Source organism: Octopus bimaculoides, chromosome 20, assembly GCF_046866305.1.
Source record: "Octopus bimaculoides isolate indiv1 chromosome 20, ASM4686630v1, whole genome shotgun sequence".
Taxonomy (NCBI): domain Eukaryota; kingdom Metazoa; phylum Mollusca; class Cephalopoda; order Octopoda; family Octopodidae; genus Octopus; species Octopus bimaculoides.
Window position 1 is genome coordinate 30249989 of NC_142947.1, and position 19228 is coordinate 30269216.

Here is a 19228-nt window from a genome sequence, read left to right on the forward strand (position 1 = left end):
ACTAATGATGGCTACTGCTGATTTACTATGATTTTTGGCCTCTATTACGACTTAAGACCATCCCTACAAGATAACGAAACACCGGATATTTCTGCGCCTACTAATTATAACTACGTCAGACGATAGTGTGTAAACTAGGTTGGGTTTTTTTTTTTTTTGTTTTTTTTTTAGAGATACAACAGCAAAAACGAAAAAGACTTGTCAGTCTGTATCATGGACAAACAGAAAAGGCGTTGCCTTGAAGGAGGGCGAGCGAGACGCGCTGGAACGGTCACTCCGACTCACGGGGCTCGCACTTGCGGATAGTCATCTCTGTCCCGATAGTTGTGAGCAAGGATTTAGTCCGGGGGTCAAGAATGCTGGCAGTCTCCACTACCACAGGTTCGATCACAAATCTTTCATAAGTGAACTGGAATTCTATGTGGAAAGGCAATTAACATAAAGTGAAACTGCTACATTGTGTGTGTGTAGAGAGAGAGAAAGAGAGATTAGTTTAATATTCATTTATAAGTGCAATGCAAGGACACGTCGTTTGTTTTACATGGCTAATATTTCGTCGTCTGTTTTACATGGCTAATGATTCAAATTTACGGCAAACGTATGATGATTCATGTTTTATCATATGTCAGCTCTGATGGACCAGATCTGTGATCAAGGGCGTTACAGCTACGGTCAACCTATTTTTCTTTTCTTTCTTTTTTACACAGTAAAGCCTGATTTGAAACAAATTTACCAGCTTTTCTCAAGAAGGTCGAGCACTAACGCAAAGGTTTGTCTCACAACAAATCTCTTGCGTTTGAGCTGTTCAATAGACATAATTTCACTTTGTGTAAGTTCGACTTTTAGATAAATAAGTGGCATAATATCATTGAGGAATGTTATCTGTGAGAGATTAGCGGACTGTCAAGATGTATTTGTTTTCTTGAAACCACCAAGACAGAGAGAAACATAGTCTCCTAAAACAGTGGCAGATGCAGGGGTGTTGCCCAGGCAACTAGGGCAACACCCTTTCTAGTCGAGCTGACACAAAAAAAAAATCGGAACACGGTTTATTTTCAGTAGTTTCACAGCATTACTGTTTCATACGCTTACGGTCTGCTACAACAAAGTTAAAATACATGAAATTGTCTCCAAATGTTACGAATTGTGATTCCCACCTTATATAGTATTTTTTTCGAAACCTTTGGGCAATACTCCCCACAAAAATCCTGGATCCCCCTGTAAAAAACCTATCAGTACTTTCGAGACATTGAAATTCGTTGAAGTTTAAAGATAAGGTGGACTGAGCCAATGAGAAAAGAATGACAAATTGTCAGCGATACACCTTAGCTAAAGCAACACGTTTTAATTTTATTGATAGAATATTAAAAAAATATATCAAGATATTTTTTTAATAGAAAATAAGTAAAATGAATACAATGTCACGAAGCTGAAAACTATGTATTTAGTTTTGCTTCTGTTACATTTCAAGAACTGTTTAAAAAAAAAAGAATAAAAAATATTTTTAAAGAACAGCAGGTATGAAGTGTCAGCCGAAGGATACGAGGAGTGAATTAGGCTGAATTCTGGATCGAGACCATAGCACGATAACTGCTCTCTAAGACATAATCAACATTTATAAAATTAATAAAATACATGATATATTTTATTGTCGGGGAGAAAATCTGTGTGTGTGTGCGCGCGTGTGTGTGTATGTGTTACACATATGTTTGTGTGTATTTGTGAAAGTGTATGCAGATGTAAAAGAGGTGTGTAAATGGTGTGTGTATGTGAGCATTATACAGCTACAGTAAATAAATTTAATCCTTCATAAGCATTCAATGTGCTTTCATTTCCAAAACAGGGTGGCCCACTACGTACGAGATACACTACACTCAACATTGACCAGTTGGTTTCCTTATTGGTCCCTATCTCTTGTAAGATCAGTAATTCCATTAAGTCTAACAGTTTCGGGAGGTAGCTACTGCCAGGCTGCACTCAACAACACCGTTAAAAACTGATGAAGTGGTGCTTCTACCCGTATACCTTGGGAGACGTGCTTCCAGGGTTAGGGTAGAAGACATACCCCCAGGGTTAGGGTAGAAGACATACTCCCAGGGTTAGGATAGAAGACCTAGTATGGTTAGGATAAGTTAGGATAGAAGACCTAGTATGGTAGCTGCCATACTGCTAGGCATGAAGGAGAGGGTAGTGGTCATACAGGCCACCAGAACACCCCACAGGAACTGGCAAGGGCAGAGCCTAGACATGATAGTACAGGTGGCCCCAGAAGACATCGAAAACATGGTGGAGACCATCACGGTCGGAGAAGTGGTAGGAAGGATTCTGCGGTCTATAAATGTAGCCTGAAAGCCACATTTTTATTTCAGTATTTATTAAATATTCCTTGAATGTCTTTGCATCATCCATTACGTTCGTTCAGTTTTACTCCTTTATTGTTTTCAGCCATAATGAAATATGTCTGAACTAATGTTTCCAACTGATGGTCCTCAGTTCAACATGTCTACGAATTTTGGAGGTCAGTTGCAAAGTCCCAGAACATTTAGAAAACTGGAGTGGGCTTTTTTAAAATCCACACACACACACACACATGCACACACACCCATGAAGGCCAGAGAGAAGCATGAGAACGAAAAGGAAACTGGTCCTCCACCACCCGTGGAGGCTGAAGAGAAGCACGACAAAAACCAGTACCAATGTCGAAGAAGAGGAGGTGAAGAAGGGATGGGAAACGGCGGAAAAAAAAAGAGAAGAGAACACACGTTGTAAATGACGACCCCCATCCCACACCCACCCGACTCCAACCCACACCCACGCTACCCCAACCACTCCTTAGAGACTCCAGCCCTCTCCATGCTCCACCTGACATAACGACAAGCACAAGCACACAGGAGCCCCAAATTTCCCCACCCTCGCCCTTGGAAAAACATGTTATATGGTACAGTGGAAAAAATGAAGAACTATATACCGAAATGGACTCGTGGGACAGTGTTATCAAAGTGGATATATCAGGAGTATTGGGGGTGCCCGAGCAAATTCGTTGTGTAGTGATAGACCCAGAATATATGTCGAGATTAAAGGACTATGAGGAAAACCATGACTATGAGTGGTGGGTCAAGAAATTGGACACCAGCTCAATGCCTGAACAAGTAAGTTTTTATGACATTTTAAACAAGCATAGTGTAAACATCCTTTAGAGGGATGGTAATTAGCTGTCGCTAATTATGGTATTATAAACTAGTGTTTAAAAAAAGTTGTATTAACAGGTTCAATGAAGTCACTCGAATGTGGGGTCGAACGGCTTCAGCCAATCTTTCATTATATTTAATTCATTCTTCTCATTTGTTTTGTTTTTGTGTCCCCACGTTGTGCTGCCCCCTTTGTGTAAGGTTGTAATAGCCAATATCTTGAAATGAAGAAGCTTGCTTCCCAACCACATGGTTCCGGGTTCAGTCCCACTGCGTGGCACCTTGGGCAAATGTCTTCTACTATAGCCTCGGGCCGACCAAAGCCTTGTGAGTGGATTTGGTAGATGGAAACTGAAAGAAGCCTGTCGTATGTATGTATGTATGTATGTATGTATGTATGTATGTATGTATGTATGTATGTATATATATATATATATATATATATATATATATATATATATATATATATATATATTGATACGGACGCCGATAAACAAACAAAATAACGTTAGGTCCCTATTCCCCGAGCTGGGTTTGAAACCGTATTCTGGTTGTTGAGGACAATGGTATTTCCTTTGTCTTGTCAACAAACACGGCTATTTATAGCGTAGGAGGATGATCGATGACCCTTTCCGGTCACCGAAAGTTTAGAAAAACAAGTTAGGAACTGTACTAAACTGACCCAGCTTTGGAGGGGGGTAAGGTAGCACTGTTGGGTACGGTATCTCTCATAAATACAGGAGCAGAGATTTGGGTACGGCAGTTGGTATCGAGCAGTTGGCGTGAGTAGTCAGCCAGTGAAGATGTACAGCAGATGATGTGAAGGCCAGCGGCCAGTAGAGAACCAAGATGAACAGAGAGTCTGACAGAAAGAGGCTAAGAGAGAGAGGCTATGGTCAGAAGGTACCAGTCAGCAGAAATGGATAGAGTCTGAGAGAGAGAGGGACAGAGAGATGGAACTGTTGTGGCAGAAAAAAGATTGTAGTGGACTACGTTGGTCAGTTCTTGTGGATTGTAGTGCGATATTTGAAGGAAAGGAAATTCTTGCGGTGAAGGTTTGTTTGCATTTCTTTAAAGAAAAATGTACTTTGTTGTTACATGATGTTAAAAGAACTTTGTTAACTTTTGTTAACTGTGATGTTAACTGGCTGAAAAGAAAAGAAAAGAAAGAACTTTGCTAACTCTTGTTAAATGGTAGAAAAGAAAAAAAGAACTTTGTTGTTACATGTTGTTTAAAGAAAAGAAAAACAACGAAGTAAAAGAACTTTTTGATTGACTCTCGATGCACGAACTTTGATTGTGAACTTTTGATTATGTTAAATGCTTGGAGACTGTTGTTACATGTGCTATTGTTACATGAGCTTGGAAACTATTGTTACATGTGTTATGGAATTATTGTTTTGCTCTGTTTTGTATTGATGATGTTTTGTGATGTAAAAAAAAAAAGTTAGTTTCACTACGCAACGTATGGTCCGTGTTATTTCTTCCCTGCCTGTTGTCGTCGTTACGTGCTCCGGCTGGGCTTAGTCGTGGCGAACATCCCGACTCACTGAGCGTCGACGTTCGCGCGCGCGCGAGTTTTCTCTTCGTTGAGGTGCTTCGCGTGCGGGCGTTCGTAACAATATATATATATATATATATATATATATATGTATATTATTGGCTAAACTGGCAATATGACCATCCCCAAGTACAACAACATATATATATATATATATATATATATATATATATATATATATATATATATACATATATATACATATATATATATATATGTATATATGTATTTGTGTGTTTGTGTTAAACAACCGACGTTGGAGTGTTTACGTCCCCGTAACAAACGGCTCGACAAAAGAGACCGATAGAATGAGTACTAAGTTTACAAAGAAGAAATCCTGCGGTCGATTTCTTCGACTAAAGGCGGTGCTCCGGCATGGCCGCAGTCAAATGACTGAAACAAGTAAAAGAAAATTATAACAAAAACTAGCCCCGTGCTGAGTGGCTTACAGAGGTTTTCCCTACGTGTCATACTACGCTGTTTCATCTTATTATTGTCACTAATTGTATTGCATGAGCAACATTTTATTAGTGTAACAAATAAATTATGTTCCAATACATAAAAATAAACTCTGGTTACAATCAGCGATACCGAACTTTAAAGGATGAAATAGAATCTCGATACCCATAAATTCAGTTACCGAAGAAAGGATAGATATAATGTTTTTTCTTGAAACACTATATCTGATTGAAAATATACGAAAGGGATACAGAAACATTTTGATAATAGATCTGTTTGACCAGGGTTGACGACAACAAATCAGCAAAGGTACCTCTATGTGATCGCTCGAACTGCTAGAAATAACAGCCAGATTCCATTCAAATCCTACTTTAAAAAAAACAAAATTACTTTGGAAAATATCTCCCCTAATATACCATGTCTGAGTAAAACGTTGGAATGGTCACAATTGGAAAGTTTGTTTTTCTTTGTTATAGAACAAATAAATCAACCAACACATATGCCAGAAGCTTTCTTGGATTACATTTGACATCTCGACATGATTGTTAAAGAGAAATGGAATAGTCAAGATAAGATGGCGTAAGATAATATTTATTTGGCAACATCAAATTTACAAAATGCAAATCATATTTTTCACTGAGAAATTGCATGATTTCGATCGCGCGCGCGCGCGTATGTGCGTGTGTGTGAGTGCGTGTACATGCGTGTGTGTGTGTGTGTGTGTGTGTGTGCGTGCGTGTGTGTGTGACAGAATACGGATATAAAAACTCCACACATGCGCATCGATGCAACTTACAGTCCTTTGGTCTATAGCTGCACAAAATTGCAGTGTCCTATATTTTCAGCTGCCTCAACGTATACATGACATTAGAAAATAGAAAGATGAGATGAGATAATGCAATGTTACATGGAAAAATATGCAGTATGAAATGTAATAATTGATGAAATAGCCCAAGTCGACATTAATCACACTTGAGCTGGCATTTCGTGTCTTTCTGTCCGCCGACCCATCGTTCTCGTTTTATACAGCGTCAAGTGCTTATTCATTGCATATTCCTACAAAATAAGAATTTCCATATTTCCGCACGCGCCCGCATGTTTTTTTTTAGTCGCAATTGCAGGCGTCAATAAATACATCTTGGAACATTAATTATACTTTAAAAAAATAGGAAACCCAGTCGCTGCAATATAGTATAGAAGACTGAAGGTTTTTGAAGTGAAAATACACACTATAACTGCTGTTGAAAAGCTCCTGGAATTTCTTGTTTATAACGGAAGTCTTATATGTGAGAATGGCTATTACTGTAAATACTTCGTTTTCACAATCATTAATGGCGGTGTCCAAGCATAGCGGTAGCTGGATGGCTGAAAACAATAAAGGAGTAAAACTGAACGAACATAATGGATGATGCAAAGACATTCAAGGAATATTTAATAAATACTGAAGTAAAATCATTATAATTTCTCCATTGCTAACAGAACACACTGACACCATACAGCAGAAATAATATTGGAAGAAAACAATGTATTTGCGTGGGATGCTACGTTCTCACAATTGCCAATGGCCTAATGAGTACATCATTTTAATACCAGAATCATTAACACAACAAGCAGAAAAATAAAAGTAAAATAAAATAAAACAAATTAATGAAATATGTCTGAACTAACGTTTCCTGCTGATGTGTTACAAGACGCTTATGTGTCGTGTATAGTCCTCAGTTCAACATGTCTACGAGTTTTGGAGGTCAGTTGCAAAGTCCCAGAACATTTAGGAAACTGGAGTGGGCTTTTTTAAAATCCACACACACACGCGCACATACACACACACACATATAGAGATACATACACACATATATATATATATATATACATCTATATATACACATATATATACATATATACATATATATATATATATATATATATATATATATATATATATATATATATATATATATATATATATATACATATATATATATATATACATATATTCTTTTATTCTTTTACTTCGTTCAGTCATTTGACTGCGGCCATGCTGGAACACCGCCTTTAGTCGAGCAAACCGACCCCAGGACTTATTCTTTGTAAGCCTAGTACTTATTCTATCGGTGTATTTCGCAGAACCGCTAGGTGACAGGGACGTAAACACACCAGCATCGGTTGTCAAGCAATGTTGGGGTGGAATAAACACGTATACTTCTTTCAATTTCCGTCTACCAGATCCACTCATAAATTAGCCCTATGAACTTCTTGGCCCGAGGCTATAGTAGAAGGCACTTGCGCACGGTGACATGCAGTGGGTCTGAAGCCGGAACCATGTGGTTGGTAAGCAAGCTACTTACCACACAGCCACCCCTACACCCCCCCACACACATATGTGTGTATGTATATATATATACACATACCTGCATATATACATATATATATATATATATATATATACATATAAGTATGTACATGCAGATGTGCATACATGTGTGTATGTATATATGTCAATGTGTGTGTGTGTATATATATATATATATATATATATATATATATATATGCATAAATTAGTCCTATGAACTTCTTGGACTATCTTATAAAACTGTTCTGACGAAGCCTAGAGGCTTACCCAAGTACCCAGATTTTATCTACAGGTTATCTACACTGAAAAGATGGAAATAACATGTGGGGTACTGTGACCTCTTGGCAGAAACAGCTGTAAGAAACTGCTCTTCTTTCTCTATTCTAGAAATTACTAGTACTTTACACATGTATTTATATATTATCTGAACTGTTTAAAATAAATCAATAGACATAATATAATGTCTAACAGCTCCATTTTCTTCTTGCCATATAAATTAAGGGTAAGACCACTTATTACCCTCGCCTAATTATTATACTCAGTAGTATAATTGCCATGCAATAACCAACACTTGTGTATTAATTAGGTAGTCTACCAACAGTATATCGGATAGGTACTATCCCTTAGTTGGTTGGATTCACAACCTCTAACTCTCTTTTGAATTACACACACACACACACACACACACATATATGTATGTATATATATATAAGTAGTAAACACGTTTTCACCCTTATTTATTTATTTATTTATTTATTTGACACTCCTTAAAAAGACCATTTCAATACAATGGCCCTTCTCTCTCTTTTACCGCGTACATCTCTCTATCTGTCTGACTATTAGTCTATCTATCTATCTCTCTATCTGCTTGTCTATCTATCGGCTTATACATCTCCCATTGTCTCCAAAGCCTCACCCCAAAAAAACAAAAAAAGAACAAAACAATGTTCTGTCATAAACAACCCCCCCCCCCCCAAAAAAAAAACACATGTTTTATATAAATAAGCAAGATCTCTGTATTTTCACAGAATTATATTTGACAAGTTCAAAAGACGAACGAAAGCGCTAATATATGTATAAAATAAATGAAAGAAGTTATTCCAAAATTCTGACGACTTTTTTCAATATTTAATTCTGTATATCGCACCTAACACTCTACACACACACACGCACGCACACACACGCACGCACACACACACACACACACACACACATACACACACACACACGCACGCACACACACACACACACACACACACACACACACACACACACACACACACACACACACATATATATATATATATAGAGAGAGAGGTTAGTAAGGGATGAAATTAAGCTTAACTTCTAAGGGACTAGTTAGGCCTCAATTCGTCTATGTATATAATTCATTATATACATATAGACATTATATACATATGTATATAATCCATTACCCGTGCGTGTGTGTGTGTGTATATGTGGGTGTGTGGTGTGTGTGGGTGTGTGTGTGTGTGTGTGTGAGTGTGCGTAAGATAATTTGCAACGCCTGAAAGAAACTTTCAGATTCTTGCGAGAAACCGTGCAGGCTAGAGGAGAATGTGCTTTTTGCAACTTCAAAATTTCGAAACTCAAACGGTTCTTCATGAAGAACAGTTACAGGGAAATAGAAAAAGAAAACGAACAGAACAACAGTTTTCCTGCAAGCCACTATTGTACACATTGGGATTTCTCAGCTTGATCACGTGCTCATGCTCATATTCATATTGCTTTTGGTGGCCTGAGGACTGACATGAGGAGTCACCAGGTGAAGTGAATGAATTGTAAACATTGGTGAATAGTAGTAATAGTAATGTGAGTGTGTTGTTGATTGTCTATCTGGCATTCGTTTTTCTATGTTCTCGCTGAACACTTATGCGTCGTTTTCGACGGTTGAGTCCGTTATATAAATGGGTATATATATAAATGTGTGTGTTATATAAATGTGTATACATATACTCATTTATTGTGCTCTTAATTATTAATTTTTCTATATGTGATAGTGGATTTTCATCGATGAGTTCTTGAAACTTGGTTCTTTTCCCTAAAACTATATATTTATATATATATATATTGTGTATATATGCATATACATGCATATATATGCATATGTACATACATATATATATATATATATATACATACATATATATATATATATATATATATATATATATATATATATATATATATATATATAAACACGCATAAACATATACATGTGCAGGTATGCATCAATACATCTGTATATACATATACATACATGTATGTGAAAACACATGTATACCTGCATACATATACACACACGCACACACACATACACAAACACAAACACACACACATACACACACACACACGCACACACACACACACACACACATAAAACGTAAAAGGCTGATAGCGTTTTAGTAACTCTTTGAGCGTCTTTGCGCCGTGTATCAATGATGAAATCATTCCTTTCGTCTATTCTTTCTGACCATCACTGCTGAAACTCCAAGTGGAAATTGCCTTCTTGCACGAAATATAATTAAACATGCCAGAGAAGACATTCGTTGTAAAACACACAAACTCTTCTCTCCACTCATAATAGGGACTGACGATTGACAACCGTGGAGAAATACTGAAACTTTCAGGTTTTCATTAACATAATTTTCACAGCAATTTTACTGGACTTTTTTTTTTATTAGTTAATAATTATATCTTTTATCTTTGATCTTTTGATTGTTCCAGTTATTAGACTGCAGCCATGCTGGAGCACTGCCTTGAAGAATTATAGTAGACCGAATCGACCCCAGAATCTTTTAAAACCCGGTACTTGTTTTATCATTCCCTTTTGCTGAACCACTAATTTATGAGGACGTAAACGCACCAACACCGGTTGTTATCCGTGGTGAGGGACAAACACAAACACAGACACACACACAGATATATATACATACACACATACATACATGCATGCATACATATATATATATATATATATATATATATATATATATATTTATTTATTTATATTTATATAATTATATTTATATTCATATATATATATATATATATATATATATCGTTTCGGGATTTGGTTTGCAAGATTCTTTATGTGAGTTCGTGTGTTGAAGCATATTCTGTTGTATCTAGGGAGAGTCATTTTCTTTTAGTGCCTTATAATTTAACACATTCACCAGTAAAATTTCCACTTATTCCTTATTTTTATTTTCCTAAAATTTTCGTTATGTTTTGCAACCTTTTCAATAGTCTTGACTATTGAAAAAGTTGCAAGACGCAACGAAAATTTTAGGAAAATAAAAATAAGGAATAAGTGGAAATTTTACCGGTGAATGTGTTAAATTATAAGGCACTAAAAGAAAATGACTTTCCCCAGACACAACAGAATATATATATATATATATATATATATTTCTCTGCAACAGAGATATAATCTTAATAAAGTTTCTCCCGCAGGGATCTACCGATACATTAGGCTTCTCTTCTTCCTTACAGCAAACTATTCTATTCTATGTTGAGCCCTTTTTTACTTACTATTTGACGAAACAGAATATCTCTAGTCTTTTCGGGTCCTACTTTACTATTTTTACTTCAGTAAAAGTGTATCTAGGTGTGCATTATTTATTCTGTCAATCCCGTTTCTAAGATTGTAGAGTGTAATTTGAGGGACATTTGGTTGCTATTTCGTGGACATCGTAGACGTATCTCCTTTAGCTCGAATAATAGTGCCTTCAAGAAAACAATGCTAAAGCGATTTCACCGGGATTAGAACTTGTATATAATCAAATCCCAAAACATTTAGTTTGGCACTAGTAAATCCACAACGCCACTGCCTTAATAACGGTTTCTAACATTAGCACAGAACACAAATACAAGGAGAGGTGAAGCAGGCGGTAGGATAGTCGACGAAATCGATTATATTTCTATTGATTCCAGAACGATGAGAGGCAATGTTAATGCTGGTGGAATTTGCAATAAATTCATACATTTACTGCAAGGTATATTATATTTTGGCCTCCACTCTACTGACTTCGTCATTTCATCAAACTCTGCAAGACTCTACCAACTCTTCCACCCCACCACCTTCACTCTCTCCAAAATAAATATAAAAATATGCTGCTACATCCATTGATCACGCTTGCATTTCAGTTGCCTTGGCTAGTTTTAAACTAAGTTGTGTAGGATTAATATAATATAATTCCTCTGTATGTTCATTCAGGTGAGTGAGTTAGTGTGGCCCAGTTCACGTGACAAAGCTCAGACCTACCTGTTTTGCTGTCTAGTTTCATTTTCATCGTCTGTTTCCGATGTTTTCATGAAAAAGGGTCAAATAGATAACCGAAGAGAGATCAACGAGATAGAGCAGAGTTCACTGTATGTATGTATGTATGTATGTATGTATGTATGTATTATGTATGTATTATGTATGTATGTATGTATGTATGCATGTATGTATGTATGTATGTATGTATGTATGTATGTATTATGTATGTATGTATGTATGTATGTATGTATTATGTATGTATGTATGTATGCATGTATGTATGTATGTATGTATTATGTATGTATGTATGTATGTATGTATGTATGTATGTATGCATTTATGTATGTATGTATTTGTGTGTATGTGTGTTAACATGTGTTTTTGTCACCTGTGTGTGTATGTATGTATGTATTTGTGTGTCGGTCGGTAGCAATGTGGCAAGACTCTTCGAGTTAAAAGCGTTACCGGCGATTGTAAATATGTGGCTGAGTTTTTGTGTTGGTTGAACTATCGATCCACACACTATAGTGTGTGCATTTGTTCATATAAAGAATCTCAGATGGAGAATCTTTGGAATGTCTTACAAATGTTCACTGTGCCACTAATATATTGGATTTCGTGAATCCGCGTCAGTTTCTTTTGCTCTGTTTCTGTGAAACCGAATATTTCTAGGTTTTTGTGCAAATTTGTTGGTACACAACCAAATGCACCTATGATGACAGGGACAAATGAGAATTCATAGTCAGGGTACAAGAGCTGCAAATTTTGCATTAATTCACCATAAATATTTTCTTTTCCTTGGAATTTGAACTGTACATTCACATCCGCCGGGCAGCTGACCTCTTCAACAGTTCCTGACTTTTGTTTCCTGTCCTACAGAACAATATCAAGTCTGTTGTGCTTCCAGCGAACAACTGTTTTTATTAGAGTGTCCATTAATATTCCTTGTTTTTAAAGGTGTGAATACTTGCTGGTTCGGACATGCCTTTGATGTATACGTCAGGACAATCTTTCTTGCAGATAGCATTGTATGTATGTATGTATGTATGTATGTATGTATGTATGTATGTATGTAGCCAGCCATCTTCTCTGCTCACCATTCCTGTGGTGAGATTGTAGGGGTCGAGTTCTCAGGCATCTCCTCCATAGGGTCCTATCAGAAAGAACCATCATAAGACTTTGTCACTCTACCAACTCCTAAGCGTAACCAACTGAGATTATGTATTTTATCTAACCATTTCATTCTTAGTCTACCCGCTAGGTCTCCTGTCGGTTGACATGACTTAAAGAACCTATCTCGCGTTTCTTTGAAAGCAAATAAACCAACACACACGCACGCGCGCGCACACACAATGAATCTTTTGCGGGAATATTCAGCAATCACCCGATGTCGCAATTCGCTAGAGTAGTACTCACGTGATCAACAAAATCTAACTAATCACGACATTGTGTGGAATAGGCTCCAGCGACTATCTTATCTTTTGGTGGGATTCCTTCTGAGCCTATCCATCAGTATAAATTCGATACACCGTGATTAGCCGAGAGAGAGCTCTTGTGATGCAGCAGAGAGTACATTGACAGACACTGAAAGATATAGTCAACAGAGACAGCGGACAGCTGACGACTAAAAGGTGATGAAGAGTCGGAGGACGGAAGACGTTAGAAGCACGGCAAGCAACTAATCACACTTTATCTGCTCCTACAACTATATCAAGAATAATAACATTCAAAACTCTCGACATTTTGTCGTTCGTAGTAATGACAGTATTTATTGTGGTTTTGTGCGTGTGTGCGTGCGCGCGCGCATGTCCGGGAACAGGGGGTGCAGGGAGTGCAAGTGCACCCCCAAAATTGCTTGGGGGAGCAAAATCAAAATTTGCACCCTCTACCTATTTTTGTCAAGTTTAGAAAACTGTGGCAACCTTCTCCAGTGTTTTATTTTCTTCGTACAGACCCCTACCATTTCCTCAAAACAAAATGGAAATAAAAGTTTTGTAGTCCCAGGGGGAGAACTGAAAGCACAAAAGAAACTGTGAGAGCACATCAGTGTTGAGATGAATATATGACGTGTTTCGATTTTCACTTAATGCAACATCACATATACTTGTATACATAGTTCCAGCCTATGGTGTTGCTGTCGTTGTTGTTGTTGCTGTCGTTGTTGTTGTTATTGGTGTTGCTGTTACTCGGTCCCAGATCAATTTTGACCATACAAACACATGATCAAAAATTTACTTATGATCATCGACTCCCTCTCTCTTTCTCTCTTTCTCTCTTACTTTCTCTCTCTCTCTCTCTCTCTCTCTCTTTTCTCTCTCTCTCTCTCTCTCTCAGCATAGTGTAACCAGAAGTAATCTACCGTCTCCTTACATTTAATTAACGGTAGGGTGTTATTTGGAAAGGTATTTGGCTGTTATAACAACCGAGTCGAACTATTTCCAATCAGTTAGAACCTTTGTTGACTGACTCGGTTTTTGTCAACTCATTCACTGAATGATCACGAAAAGAGATTATATGAATCAATGCTGCACAGATTAATTTAAATCCGATCAACCGAAATGTGTCAGAGATCAATGAATGCAAGAGATTATCGAAGATGTAGACTTGCTTAATCTTAATTCATTGAGTAAATATGTATTTAGTTGGTATATGTGAGATGTACTACCACAGGTGTGTGACTAGCGTAAGTGTTACACGACTACAGGGGGTCAGGTATATACGTCACACTACGTCGATTGTGACTAGCATGTGTTACACTACTCCATCTGATATACATACTCTGTGTGTGTGTGAGTGTGTGTGTGTGTGTGTGTGTGTGTGTGTGTGTGAGTGTGTGTGTGTGTGTGTGTGTGTGTGTGTGTGTGTTGTGTGTGTGTGTGTGTGTGTGTGTGTGTTTCTGAGATCGTGTGATGGACCAGACTATCGGCTGCTGTTATACATTGCTGTTCGTTCACAAAGCGCTTTGCATAGCTTCAGCTTTCGAACGATGCATCCTCCGCTGGTTAGGCGAGTGGGCCAACATTTCCCTTGATCGGAAGGCTTGCCCGTCGCGGAGTTATCACCCATTCACAGATGACTGGACTGGAGCAATGCGAAATGAAGTGATTTACTCAAAGACCACAACGCACCGCTCGGTCCGGAATCGAACTCATTATCCTTTGATCGCGGATGCAAAACCCAAACACATAGGCCACGCGGCTGCACACACTCACACACACACACACACACACACACACACACACACACACACTCGTACGTGCATATACATACAAATACAGCTATATGTATGTATGTTCTTCTCTGTGTGTGTGTGTGTGTGTGTATATATATATATATATATATATATATATATATATATATATGCATGCATACATGTATGTATGTATGTATGTATGTATGTATGTATGTATGTGTATTTGTGTGTGCATGCATTATACACACATAAGGAGTTGAACCCTCTCTTAAACTTTGTGTTACAAGTTGTTGGGGGTCAAAGTATTGTCTGGCTCTGATGAAAATGGCCCAATTTTGAAATAGAGTTTTTGGAATGTTTAGGATGAGCACTCACGAGGCTAGATCCATCCTCTGTGATTGAGAAAACCAAAAATTGAAGGAATCCTGGCGTCTCTTGCAGCATGATCTACTTGGTAAGTAGATGTGATGTTTTCTTTAAACATGCAGTGATTGTGTCTTTGGAGGATGTTTTCGTGGTGTCTGTTTATGGAGTGAGTGCAGATATGGCATAAGGTTTTCTAGATTGCCTACAGATGATGTTCAGGTGTAGAAGACCGCATTCAAATAAAAACCAATCCCCTGAGTGGCATGAAATCAGTCACAAACACGCGAAGACCTGTGGTTTCCAAAGACAAACTGTCTGCTGTCTCTGTCTTTTATATAGCTAATAGAGATAGTTTTGCCGGTCGAAGAATGCTCTGGTCACATGCCACCGCCACTTTGTCACCTGCATGATGTGCTTTTCCCTGGCCCCTAAACCAACCACCTACGTCTGGTCCTTCCTTTAAAGATCTTCAGTTTTTTTGAAATTGCCAAGGCACTCCCTGCACCTGTTGGCTTGCAAATAGTCCAAGCGACACGTTAGCGGTATTAATTTTGCCGATCACTTGTGTGTGTGTGTGTGTGTGTGAGAGAGAGAGAGAGAGAGAGAAGAGAGAGAGAGAGAGAGAGAGAGAGAAGAGAGAGAGAGAGAGAGAGAGGAGAGAGATAAGAGAGAGAGAGAGATGAGAAGAGAGATAGAGAGAGATAGAGAGATGAGAGATAGAAGAGAGAGAGAGAAAGAGAGAGAGAGAGAGAGAGAGAGAGAGAGAGAGTACGCGTACTCACACTAAAGTAATTCCTGTGTGGCAAGTTTCAACACATCCAGTAAATGTATTGTTTGCTGTTTTCTGTATACATAATTAGATAAGTTCCGTTTTAAATCCAAATGACCGCGGCTGTATCTCTTACTAAAGAGATGAAATTCAGCTAAAACATTGTTTTCTGGTCATCTGCTAACTTTACTTGGCGTTTGACCTCGATGTGTTTTGAAACACGGTCTCTACCGAGATAACTTTTTTCTACGAGATAAAAATTCCGCAGTGAATGCCCATACGCCTTATTTTGATTCTCTCACCACACCCTACATACACACATACATACATAAATACATGCATACATATATACATACATACATGCATGCATGCATACATACATACATACATACATACATACATACATACATACATACACACACATATCCAGATATGTATATATTCATATATATCTATTGAATGCTCGAAGTAAATAGTAGATAGACAGCCGACTACTAATGAGGGGTCGTTCTGTGTGTTTACTTGTCCTGTTTTTCCATTTTTTTCTCTCGTTGTTTGCGTATTTACCTCGTTTGTTTTCGTACTTCATATTGTTTACACATTTGGTAACGTCCTGTACTCATATATGCATATATATATATATATGTGTGTGTGTGTGTGTGTGTGTGTGTGTGTGTGTGTGTGTGTGTGTGTGTGTGTGTGTGTGTGTGTGTATATATATATATATAGATTATATATATAGATATATATTTATTTATATTATAATTTAATTGAACGCCACGCATCCATTTCCAAGTAAGTTTATTTTAACCTTTTTGATGCGACTCTACTCTATACTGCTTTCGTCCCCCATACTTCTCTAATTCCCTTTTTACTCTCATTCACCGTTTTCTATCTGTCTCTCTCCCCTCTTTCTCTTCTCTCTCTCTCCTCTCCTCTCTCTCTCTTCTCTCTCTCTCTCTCTCTCTCTCTCTCTCTCGCTCTTGTTGCTCACAACGTGACCATCGTCCATCTTTCTTTTCCTCACGTGACGATCTCTCTTTTCCTGTACGACGTTCTAAGGACTGGACGTTTTCTTTCTCTCACTTCTATCTTTTCTCTTTTTTCAGAGAAAATATTTCTCCCAGCGTTCACTATTTTCTTCTCGTTCTGGTCTAACGACCCTCCATGTCTGATTTCGTTCGGTTTCCTTGTATGTCTCCACTGTTGTGTTTTTGTTTCCGACTTTGACCCTCTATAAATCCCAAATTTTATTTTAGATTTATGGTAACAACTGTCTTTGGAGACTCATAGTGTTGTTGAATGCTCGAAATGAGGAGTAGATAGACAGCCGACAACTGATGAGGGGTTGTTCTTTGTGTTTACCTTGTCCTGTTTTTCCATTTTTTCTCTCGTTGTTTGTGTATTTTACCATCGTTTGTTTTCGTACTTCATGTTGTTTACACAGTTGGTGACGTCCTGGACCCATATATGCATATATATATATATATATATATATATATATATATATATATATATATATATATATATATATATATTATATATATTATATATATATATCAAAGGGATGTATTATAACACTATTCCACATATACACAAACAGTCCTACCAAAGGTCCAACATACCCCCATCATCAGCTCCACGGATATCATTATGGTTTCGACACCTGGGCAGTACCATTATTCAATCCGGCGGTATCAACACTAACTTTGAGATTAAACTACAACAAGAAACGTAAATCTCTGTACATCTGTATCGGTATTAATAGTAAACCTACAATAACGAAATTATAAACTAAATAGCGACCAATCTTTAACTCCATACAAATAATAATCCCCACCAGTCTTCCATAATTACTGCTGTAATAACAGAGAGTGAAAGCTTTATTTCAATTCTCTCCAAAACCCAAAACAAAACACACATTGAAATTAATGAATAATATAATAATTATGGGTGAAATACATTATTTCATAATTCAAAAGTTAATAAAAACACTACATACTCTTAATATATATTACCCTTATAAGCTATGATGTAAACTTACCCACTAGCTAATAAAAGCAATAAATTTATAAATAGGAAACTAATAAAAGTGTACTTGTAATTAACTCATTATTATAAAACTTTGCTACGCTTAAAGCTAAATTAAAACTGTTTAAAAGATAATAAAACTACAACGGATCCAAGGGGATAATTCAAAGGTAGCTAAATATGGCTTAAGTGTCCTAGAAAACAATGGACACACTTGTGTGGGATTTTGAATCCGGGAACAAGCAAGATATATTTATGAGAAAAATAGGAAAAAATAGAAAATAGAGACAAACACTCAAGATATTATTAAATCATTTTATATCTCCATATCTCCTACACATGTTTCGATGTATGCATCCAAAATACGTCTGGGGCTTCATATATCTGTTAAAATGTCTATTTGATGAGTACTGTTATTTATATTCTCCCTGAAGAGATTGATGCATAGCTGACCATTATTTTCATTCTTTTCGGACGTAGTTTGAATGCATCCATCGAAACATATGTAGAAGATATGAAGATATAAATGATTTAACACCTCGAGCGTTTGTCTCCATTTTCTATTTTTCCCGTATATATATATATATATATATATATATATATATATATATATATATATATACAACGTGGCACTCCGTCGGTTACGACAACGAGGGTTCCAGTTGATCCGATCAACCGAACAGCTTGCTCGTAAAATTAACGTGCAAGTGGCTGAAGCACTCCACAGATACGTGCACACTTAGCGCAGTTCTCGGGGAGATTAAGCGTGACATAGTGTGTGTATAAGGCTGGCCCTTTGAAATACAGGCACCAACAGAAACAGGAAGAAAGAGTGAGAACAAGTTGTGGTGAAAAGAGTAGAGCAGGGTATATATATGTGTGTGTGTGTGTGTGTGTGTGTGTGTGTGTGTGTGTGTGTGTGTGTGTGTGTGTGTGTGTGTGTGTGTGTGTGTGTGTATCGGTGTCATGCAGGCATGGCGTGGATTCGATCCACGATCGTCAAATTTCACTTAACAGTTGAACAGC

General features: G+C 37.3%; 2 long non-coding RNA genes across 4 annotated transcripts in view; one reads left to right on the forward strand and one right to left on the reverse strand.

Annotated features, from left to right (window-relative positions):
* Positions 1–19228, forward strand: part of LOC149131668 (uncharacterized) — an 80505-nt gene that overhangs the window by 20891 nt on the left and 40386 nt on the right. For 2 of the 3 annotated variants that reach the window (XR_016237638.1, XR_016237639.1), the window contains exon 2: positions 2446–3149. The exons of the other annotated variant lie outside the window; for it this stretch is intronic. This is a non-coding gene — a long non-coding RNA (uncharacterized LOC149131668). The remainder of the gene's footprint in view (positions 1–2445; positions 3150–19228) is intronic. 3 annotated transcript variants of the gene reach the window in all.
* Positions 5784–19228, reverse strand: part of LOC149131669 (uncharacterized) — an 85059-nt gene continuing 71614 nt past the window's right edge. Inside the window, exon 4 of the long non-coding RNA XR_016237641.1 lies at positions 5784–6573. This is a non-coding gene — a long non-coding RNA (uncharacterized LOC149131669). The remainder of the gene's footprint in view (positions 6574–19228) is intronic.